Raw genomic sequence first — 10,563 nt, forward strand, 5'->3', positions numbered from 1 at the left:
TGCAGCCGGGGATTAACTTTTAATGAAAGGGAACAATCCCTTTGACTGTCTGCAGCGCGCAACACCTAGGAAGTGCACTCTCACACACAAGCCAGCATGCACACGTGCTCGCACGTGACAACACCCCCTATCTGCCCCTACAACCTCTCCGTCACCATGCGTCAGACTCTCCTGCCTGTTTTATGATTTCAGGGCCCTAGCAGGAATCACCCCCCCTCCCCAATTCCTTCCGCACCTTCCTTGCCTTCCTTGCACTGAGGTTAGCTCTTTGTTAGCCGTCTGGCTTGGTTACACAAGCTTCTTTGCAGAGAAACATGTTACTTCTGCTGGCCCTCGCTAGGCGGCCGGCATCCAAAACCTTCCCTGGGCACCTGCTGAAAGCCTGCCCCTTCACGGCCCCGGGTGCTTTTAACGCCATCATTTCCACACGGCGAGCTGCGGAGTCAATAAGCACTCCTAGCCGTGGCAAGGAGCTCGGTGTCAGGCCTGCGTGAAGGGCGGCGGGGTAGCGTACTTAGCTGCCAACTGGCTCAGAGGCCTTAGGGCTTCCATCATCTAAGTTACTTAAGGTCGGTGTCCGGCAAGGCGCCATTCCATGCTAGCCGAGCTGGGCAGTAGGGCAAAACATCATCAAAATGGTCTACAGCACCCGGTGTTCCCAGGAGGTATCCCATCCAAGTACTGTTCGAGCCCAGCCCTGCTTTGCTTCTGAGATCAGACGAGATCAGGCGCATCCAAGGTGGTATGGCCAGTAGACGCTGCTCGATCCATCGCCCGGCCAGCCTTTGTCAGGATCGCTTTGTTATGATCTGCTACAGAGACTAAGGAATGAAAGGAGATCTATCCCTACAATAGAACTAAGCTAGATCCCTACGATGTAACGGGGAACCTGATCCTGCGATCAGACCTGCTAAAGTCCTCGTCTAGTCTGAACGCAGACCTATAGATGTGAGGGAGGGATCCCTACAAGATCTAGGGACTGGGAAAAGTTGGACACCTCCTAGCAGAAATAGTAGCAGTCAAAGACAAACATACAACAAAAAGGCATAGGGGTCAGAAGACCTAGCAAAACTATCAGAGAACGGCAACAGAGCAACAAGCTAGCTCAACAGTAGTAAATACAAATGAAGTCCAGCAAAGCCAGGTGGGCGGAGCCGGATTAAATAGGCAAAATGGTCATGTGACCAGCAAACTAAAAAAAAACTAACAGGAGAGTTGTAACAGTACCCCCTCTTCTAAGAGGATCCTCCGGATCCCCTAGGCCCAGGCTTACCAGGAAACCTCCTGTGAAACGCTCGGACAAGTCTGGGGGCAGAAACATAATCCGCTCTCACCCATGAGTTATCGAAACCCTTCCAAGCGACGAGATACTGCAAACTCCCTCTATACCGTCTAGAATTTAGGATGCGGGAAATTTCATATTCCCCGTCCTCCACCACCGGAGGAACAGTGGCAGAGGCGTCACCATCCGACACATCAGCTTTTTTCAACAGAGAAACATGAAACACCGGATTAATCCTCCAGGACGTATGAACCTCCAGCCTAACAGCAGATTGGTTAACTATCTGAAGTACCTTAAAGGGCCCTACGAACTTGGGACCCAATTTTTTAGAAGGAATCCTCAATCGCAGATTCTTAGAGGACAACCAAACCATGTCACCAACCGCAAACAAAATCTCTTGCCGTTTCCTATCAAAGTACCTCTTAGATTTTTTGTTAGCCTCCTGAAGATTACCACGCACATCCGTCCAAACTCTCTCCAAATCACCGGAAAAACTCTCCTCCTCAGGCACAGCCGAAACCAATTTGGAAAATGACCCAAAAGACGGATGTCTCCCAGAACAACAAAAAAAAGGCGAACACCTAGCAGAAGAGGATGTATGTTTGTTAAGAGCAAATTCAGCAAGTGGCAGAAACTCAGACCACCCCTCTTGATTGTCTGCCACAAAACAACGCAAGAACTGCTCAACATCCTGGTTCTTCCTTTCTGTCTGGCCATTAGACTCAGGATGATATCCGGATGAAAACGACAAATGAACTCCCAACCTGTCACAAAAGGCACGCCAAAAACGAGCCACGAACTGAGGTCCCCTATCAGAAATAATGTCAGTAGGAACACCATGTAGTCTGACAATCTCCTTGACAAAGGCCTTAGCGAGTGTCTTAGCGCAAGGCAGTTTGATGAAGGGAACCAAGTGACAGATCTTGCTAAAATGGTCCACGACCACCCAGATGACCGTGAAACCTTCAGAGGGAGGAAGGTCAGTAATAAAGTCCATAGCCAGATGTGTCCAAGGTGCACTAGGAACCTCCAGAGGGCAAAGCAACCCCGCAGCAGGAGCATGCGAAGACTTGGATCTTGCACACACAGTACAATGGCGCACCCACTTAATGACTTCCTTCTGCAATCCAGGCCACCAAAAACTGCGACCCACAAGTCTCTTGGTCTCAGAAATTCCTGGATGACCTGCCAACCGAGACTCATGACACTCAACAAACAAATCTCTCCTAAAGGTCGTAGGCACAAACAACCTCCCATGGGGAGTGTTAGATGGGGCATTCTCCTGTGCTTTAAGAATCTCATCCTCCAAAACGGAGTCCAAAGCAGCAATCACAACACCTTCTTGTAAAATGGTCTCCTCTTCCTCCTCAACACCGACCATGGGAGAAAAGCTGCGAGACAAAGCATCCGCTTTAACATTCTTGGTACCCGGGATGTAAGTAACGGAAAAATTAAACCGCGAGAAAAAAAGTGCCCACCTAGCCTGACGGGCATTCAAGCGCTTGGCAGCATCAAGATAGATCAGATTTTTATGATCAGTGAAAACCTGAATGGGAAATTCAGCACCTTCCAAGAGATGACGCCAGTGTTCAAATGCGAGTTTAATCGCCAGCAATACCCGATTATCAATATCGTAATTAAGTTCAGTCTCGGAAAATTTTTTTGAAAAAAAGGCACAGGGATGTACTCCATCCTTGTTTTCCTGAGACAACACCGCACCAACCCCCACCGAAGAAGCATCAACCTCAACCAAAAACGGCTTAGTCACATCAGGCTGCATAAGGATGGGAACAGAGGTGAACCTCTCCTTTAGAAACACAAAAGCTTCAATGGCCTCAGAAGTCCACTGAACCGCATTAGCACCTTTCCTGGTGAGATCGGTCAGCGGTTTGACAATAATAGAAAAAATTTTTATGAATTTTCTGTAATAATTGGCGAAACCCAAAAACCTCTGTATCGATTTCAAACCAATAGGCCTAGGCAATTCCTGCACAGCTTGAACTTTAACCGGGTCCATCTCAAAACCTTCACTGGAGATAATGTAGCCCAAAAAACTAATTCTCTGTACAGCGAACTCACATTTCTCCAGCTTAGCAAAAAGCGAATTGTCCATTAATAACTGTAATACCTCACGTACGCTCCGCCAATGAGACTCCAGATCCGGCGAATAAATCAAAATGTCATCCAAATACACAACCACATTTTTGCCGATTAAAGGTCTAAGGATATCTTTAATAAGATTCTGAAAAAATGCTGGAGCATTGGTGAGACCAAAAGGCATAACCAGATTCTCAAAATGACCCACAGGAGTGTTAAAAGCAGTCTTCCATTCATCACCCTCCTTCATGCGCAACAAATTGTATGCCCCCCGGAGATCAATTTTAGAAAACCACTTGGCCCCCACTAACTGGTTAAATAAATCAGGAATCAATGGCAGTGGGTAAGGATTGCGTACAGTAATTTTATTAATCTCACGAAAGTCCAGACAAGGACGTAAACCGCCATCTTTTTTTTTTACAAAAAAAAAATCCAACAGCCACAGGAGACTTGGAAGGCCTAATGTGACCGGCGGCCAAGCTTGTCTGTATGTATTCTTCCAAAGCCTTTCTTTCAGGAATAGTAAGATTAAATAAACGACTCTTAGGAAGAGTCGCGCCAGGGACAAATTCAATGGTACAATCATAGTCACTATGGGGAGGCAAAACCTGCGACTCCTCCTCAGAAAAAACTCTCCAAAAATCCTGAATAGGTACAGGCAATTCCCCTCTAGCCACAGAAGCAATGCGCCCGTTACAAAACTTGTCATAACACTTAGGGCTCCAGGACTTAATTTCATTGGTAGACCAATCCAGTACAGGATTGTGCAATTTTAACCAGGGTAACCCCAATATTACTGGAGAAGGCAAATTATCCAATACCACCAAATCCAAATTCTCTTGATGAATACCATTAATAGTGAGGGGAAATTCACAGACCTTGTGAGTAACACTCTTCAAGGGAGAGCCATCGACAGAAACCACAGCAATAGGGGATGACAAAGTTTTAGGTTCTAATCTAAGTTTTTCCAAGAATCCCCCATCAATCACATTCAGAGTAGATCCACAATCCACAAATACCCGAAATTCAATTAATTCATCCTGAGCAGCAGTAGTGGCAGATAGGAATACTCCCTTAGAATTTAAACAGGCAATACGAGCATGACTGACCATTTTTTTTTCTTTCTTCTTACGAAGCACACAGCTCTTAATAAAATGACCAGAATTTCCGCAATAGAAACACAAGCCTTCAGAAAGTCGGCGGTCTTTTTTCTGAGAGCGGGGTGCCATCGCCCCAATTTCCATCGGCTCTCCATTCTCAGCACAGAACCTCTCAGGACTCGAAGCTGACATAGCAGAGGATTTGCTCTCATTAACCCTTTCACGCAGTCTCCTGTCCACCCGTATAGCTAATTGCATTGCCTCCTGCAAGTTTCCAGGTGTGGGATAAGCAATCAGTAAATCCTTTACCCTTTCACATAGCCCTGCAAGAAACAAGCTTTTCAAAGCAGAATCGTTCCACCCCACCTGGGCAGACCACCGACGGAAGTGAGAACAATATTTTTCCACATTACCTGATCCCTGCCTCAAACGTCTTAATTCAGACTCAGCAGATGAGACACGATCAGGATCATCGTACAACAAACCCAAAGCAGAAAAAAAACAATCCACTGATCTAAAGCACGGATCGCTAGGTTGGAGAGAGAAAGCCCATCCCTGAGGATCTTTGCGCAAAAGTGACATTATGATCCCTATGCGCTGTGATTCATCACCAGAGGATCCGGGTCTCAAACGAAAATATAATAGACAAGCATTTTTAAAAGAAAAAAAATCTTGTTGTTTGCCAAAAAATAGATCAGGCAGACGTACCTTAGGTTCCACAAAATGCGCTCCAGAACAGCTACTCACGTGTTGTTGGAGCTTGGTCACCTCCAGAGAGAGTCCCTGCAAGCGTTGAGCCAAATCTTGCACCGAGACCATGATGGAAAACTGGAGGTCTTTCCTTAGAGAAATTTTTTTTTTTTTTTATGGCTGGAATTACTGTTATGATCTGCTACAGAGACTAAGGAAAGAAAGGAGATCTATCCCTACAATAGAACTAAACTAGATCCCTACGATGTAACGGGGAACCTGATCCTGCGATCAGAACCGCTAAAGTCCTCGGCTAGTCTGAACGCAGACATATAGATGTGAGGTAGGAATCCCTACAAGATCTAGGGACTGGGAAAAGTTGGACACCTCCTAGCAGAAATAGTAGCAGTCAAAGACAAACACACAACAAAAAGGCATAGGGGTCAGAAGACCTAGCAAAACTAACAGAGAACGGCAACAGAGCAACAAGCTAGCTCAACAGTAGTAAATACAAATGAAGTCCAGCAAAGCCAGGAGGGCGGAGCCGGATTAAATAGGCAAAATGGTCATGTGACCAGCAAACTAAAAAAAACCTAACAGGAGAGTTGTAACACGCTTGGTGGAGAGCATTCTGGCCGTGACGGGGCGGGCTCCGAAGGGTCCATGCAAAGGCTGTGCCGTCCCTACAGGTGTGGTTTGTTTAGCAGTGATTCACCCGCCGCATCAGGTGTCTTCAAAAATGTCTCGGCGCAGGGTCTCCTGCAGGCTAAACCCTTCATCGCGGTAATGTGACAGAAAGAGCAAGCTGGACCCGTAACTTGGGGGCGGAGCGAGACGTCCAGGGGTGAGTGAAGGAAGAGGGTGAGATGGTTGCCAGTGACATTGAGCTGCTCTTCAGGGGGGAGGGTCGTGTTGCCTGCAAAGGTCTTCTGCTTGGGGTTACCAGTGGTTGCCTCCAGCCACCCGGGAGATGCTGGTCCTGGTGAAAAGGAGCCTAGTATTAAAAGTAAATAAGCAACAATGCTGGAGGCCCACGGTGATCAGAAGGATGCTGGTATTTTGCAGAGATGAAATAGCGCAAGAGAGAAAGCAAATGAAAAAAAGAAAAGAGAATGAATGTGTGCACTTGTGAAAGGGAATGGAAAAAAGGCATAGAAGAGAGTGCCCCCTGCTGGTGGAAGGAAGGAAAAAGCAAAAGCCTACAGCACCTGGTATTCCCAGGCGGTCTCTGTTAAATGGTTAATTATGGAAATTCATTTGGAATGTTAATCGATAATCATTTTTCTGAGTTCTATGCCTCAGCCATCGTGTCTAGTTGACATGCGCTATTTGTGTGTGTATTTTTGGTTCACTACCATATGTAGAACAGGTGTCCATACGACTGGCAGTAAAAGCCCATGGTACAGAAAGGGGGGGCTCTCTTGCTCTGCCCACCCCACAAGACACAGAATCTTCATGCTGAGAAGCAGATGACATGTAGGTCTGGACACATGCTGGACAAAGACATGATTTACCAGCCAGGATCCAAGGAAAGATGGGTGAATCTCAACAATTAAGCTAATTATGGACAAATAGACAATTACTTTATAACTAATTATTGTATGTACCTGCTGCAATCTGATTCTTTTTAATGGACAATCCAAGAATAAATAGATACACTTTTTTATAAGAATATCGTGATATTGATACTTTGAGAAGTCCTCAGTAGAAAAAAATAATACAGGAAGAGTATTATTTTACAATTGTGAGCCAGCCAGTCCTGTTTTTTTGTTTTTTAAATTAAGTAAGTGAATTTCTTCCGTGAACAAGGGGGGAGTCCTGACGAGCTGAACAGCTGTTGTTCACGTGTCAGTAAATTCACTAGTTTGTCACGAGAAACAGAAAGGACCTACAGACTGAGGAAAGACAGGAAAAAGAGGTACTAACAAGGAACAGAATCACACAGGAAAAGAATCAGACAAACTGAAGACAGGACGTGCTGATAAAGAGAAGCCAAGGAATCTTAAGGTAAGCAAAATATGGATATAATTTCTTCTTTTGCTAAACAAAGTAATATTAATTTCAAAGTTAATGTAGGAGATGACATAGAAGTTTTGTGGCTCAGTTTATACAAAGAATGTGAATTGCAGAATTTACAGTTAACTTCTAAATTGGTAAATAGAGACAAACAGAAATTGAGAAATATTCTACATTTGGTAGATTTTTTTCATAGTCTTGTGTTAGAGATTTCTAAGCAGGAAAATAGTGTAGAAGTGTCAGACGGTGATACTGATTCTGACTGTAATGTGGAAAATGAACAAGAAGTAAGACACGTGTCTGTAACTGAAGGTGACCTTGGGTCTGACCAAGAGACGGATATACAGAAACCTGACATGGGAGGAGACATGACTGACATACGAGAAACCGACATACTAGGTGATGTGGGAGGAGACTTGAGTGACGTAGGAGGAACGGACGTACAAGAGCCACTAAAAATATCAGAGAATTCTGGAATTACCCAGGCTCAACTCCAAATTAAAATGAGGAATAATTTGCTGAAATTATACAAAATCATGCCAAAATATGATGTCAAAATCCATGCCTGTAGAAATTCAGAGACATTTGAGAGCTTCTCTGATACGTTTGATTTATCCAATGAGGAGAGGAATCAATTATTTAAAATATGGATTCCTGTGACATTGTCCAGACGTTTACATTTAATGCCCTGTGAAAATGACTCTCCTAATGGATGGGAAAATGATTCGGACAGATTAAGATATTTGATTTATTGTGTCACAAAGGATTTTCCCAAAATAGAAGATCTGCAGAAACTAAGGATTGGTAGGAAGGAATGTACATATACATTCATGTCCATATTTGAACGGTTGTACAAAGCTCTCATCAAAAATGGAAAAGTACAACATATGATAACAACTTTTGTACAAAAATTCAAATTCCTAAATTCAGTTTCCCAAGTTATGGCATCACAAAAAAATTCATTATTTGAATGTGCGCAGATGCTGGATTTTGTTAGAAAACATGAGAATCGTGAAAAGAAAATAAATCAAGCTAAATTTATAAAACCAGGAAAGGTAAAATCTTACCAAAAGCCAATATCAAACTCTCCTAGACTGAGTCATCCCCATAGTGAACTCTATCAAATACGAAGAAGATTTCATATATGTTATAAGCCATATCAGCCAGTGCAAAGATCCATCTCTCCACAGAATGAGTTAATTCTCAGTCAGAACTGTGATTCTCTAAAAAGGAAAATGGCTGAAACTGATGGACAGAGACAGGTGAGACGACCAACTCACAGTGACGTCATGGAATGTGGACAGAAGAACAGGCAGTTCTCTGAGGTTTTGAAGGATAGAAAAATGTCTTTCCTAAATTGGGCGTTCCTGGAGATATTTGAGAGAGACAGAAGATTTGGTTTACGGAGTGGCTAAGGAAAAACTGTAATTATAATGTTGTATCAAAATGTAATACAATGTCTCAATATTTATTTATAATCTTATACAGTAAAATTGTAGTTACATAGTTTGTAATAGTTCATATATATATATATATATATATATATATATATATATACACTTGTCTAAGTAGAGATTGCGTATAATTGTATTTATATATACGTTTATAAAATATATATATATATATATATTAATTTATAAATTAGAACTTCATATATATAAATTTAAGTAGCAATATTTTGAATTACATTAGAACCAACCAATATATGTATAAGATATTTAAATAATTCTGTTTCTGTATGAATTTGATATTTAATTTTATTTTCTTATATTTCCTTAGAGTTTTCATTCCAAAGCAGGATTTGATCAAAGAACTCTAAAATGGATTTATTTCTTTATTCACACAGGAAGTGAAAAAATTGCATGATTTTATGTGTATAACATTTTAAAATAATAACAATATATCTAGTTGAACTATAATATATATGTAATACTTATTAATTCTTTTGTGTTGCTAATATTTTCTGTGCATGAAGTGTTCGTGCAAATTAAAGTATCTTTACAGCATGACGTGTGACAGCTGTGGCCTTTGAACTTTGAGCTAATAGAATAGGATCCCATTCATTCTATTTTCAACTGATGTAACTTAAGACCGGGCTGTCACGGGTGTGTCGCCACGAAGATCGTCACGATTACACAGCCTGACTTCTCGCAGCTGACTTTTTGGTGCTTTGTGCTTTTCGGCAGTGAGGGAGTTAATTCTCTCTCTCTCTCTGTGCTAGACGAGGTCCAGCCTCGCCCAGCTGCAATCAATGCTGCTGTAGTGAGACTCCTTCAAATGCCTGCTGGTCTGTTAGGGAAGTGTCGGTGAAAGCATTTCATGCAGACTAACAGAGCGGATCGTGGTATTTGGAGTTTCAGAGATAAGTGTATTCGGAGAGTTTTTTCCCTTCCTCGCTTTATCATTTATCTCCTTTCCCGTTGGTGTTCCCTCTGTTGTAGTTGTGTAGTTTTTGTATGCAAGGTGGTTTTGGTTTTTCCCTTGTACTGTCTCGTTCGTCTAAGTACTGTGTGTGGGCATATTATTACTTGTCCCCTTTTGTTGTGATCGGGGGCCTTCTCAGGACTAGATTACTTAGGTGCAGGGATCCTCAGGAGGTAGGGGTTACGCTGGCGGCCTGGACCTCTGTACCTTTAACAGTACCTCCAGGTTGAGGGATTAGTCAGGGCCCCAGCTTAGGGTCAGCTTAGGCCCCCTACCTCCAGTATACAGAGACAGCGTGACATTTTCACCGACCGCTTAGATTTTCTCCAGCTACCATGGATCCAGTAGCCGGTCTAGCTCGGCAGTTGCAGAGTTTGTCCATGGAGCTGGCGGACGTTAGGTCCAAGGTTTTGTATCCTCAGGAGCAAGCCGGACCAGAACCTAAAGTAGCTCTCCCTGACAGGTTCACTGGGGGGCGGGACAAGTTTTTTGTTTTCCGGGAGGCATGCAAGTTGTACTTTCGGCTGCGGCCTCGGTCATCGGGGAGTGAAGAACAAAGGGTGGGAATTGTCATCTCGCTCCTACAAGAGGACCCACAATCTTGGGCGTTCTCTCTTCCCCTGGGCTCCCCGGCTCTCCAGTCAGTGGATAGGTTTTTCGCTGCTCTGGGACTCGTATATGATGACCCAGATCGGATCTCCCTTGCTGAGTCTAAGTTACGTAGGATTCAGCAGGGAGATCGTCCGGCGGAGGAATTCTGTTCGGAGTTCCGTAGGTGGGCCATGGACACCCAGTGGAATGACCCGGCTCTTAGGAGCCAGTTTTGTCAAGGTTTATCCGACAAATTACAGGATGTGTTGGCACAGTGTGACTCTCCCGCGTCACTGGAGGCCGCTATGGCCCTTGCTATTCGCGTTGACAGACGGCTTCGGGAGAGGTGCGGGATAGCTCTAC

The 10,563-nt window shown here is 43.8% G+C and overlaps 1 non-coding gene across 1 annotated transcript; it reads right to left on the reverse strand.

Moving 5' to 3' along the window:
* Positions 1–637: 637 nt before the first annotated feature.
* On the reverse strand, positions 638–757 carry LOC141267173 (5S ribosomal RNA). The gene has a single exon (XR_012321186.1). It is a non-coding gene; the product is annotated as a 5S ribosomal RNA (ribosomal RNA).
* Positions 758–10,563: the final 9,806 nt, after the last annotated feature.

Source organism: Phyllobates terribilis, unplaced genomic scaffold (genome assembly GCF_046119375.1).
Source record: "Phyllobates terribilis strain yellow unplaced genomic scaffold, ASM4611937v1 Scaffold_4__5_contigs__length_816908805, whole genome shotgun sequence".
In the NCBI taxonomy this organism is placed as follows: Eukaryota; Metazoa; Chordata; class Amphibia; order Anura; family Dendrobatidae; genus Phyllobates; species Phyllobates terribilis.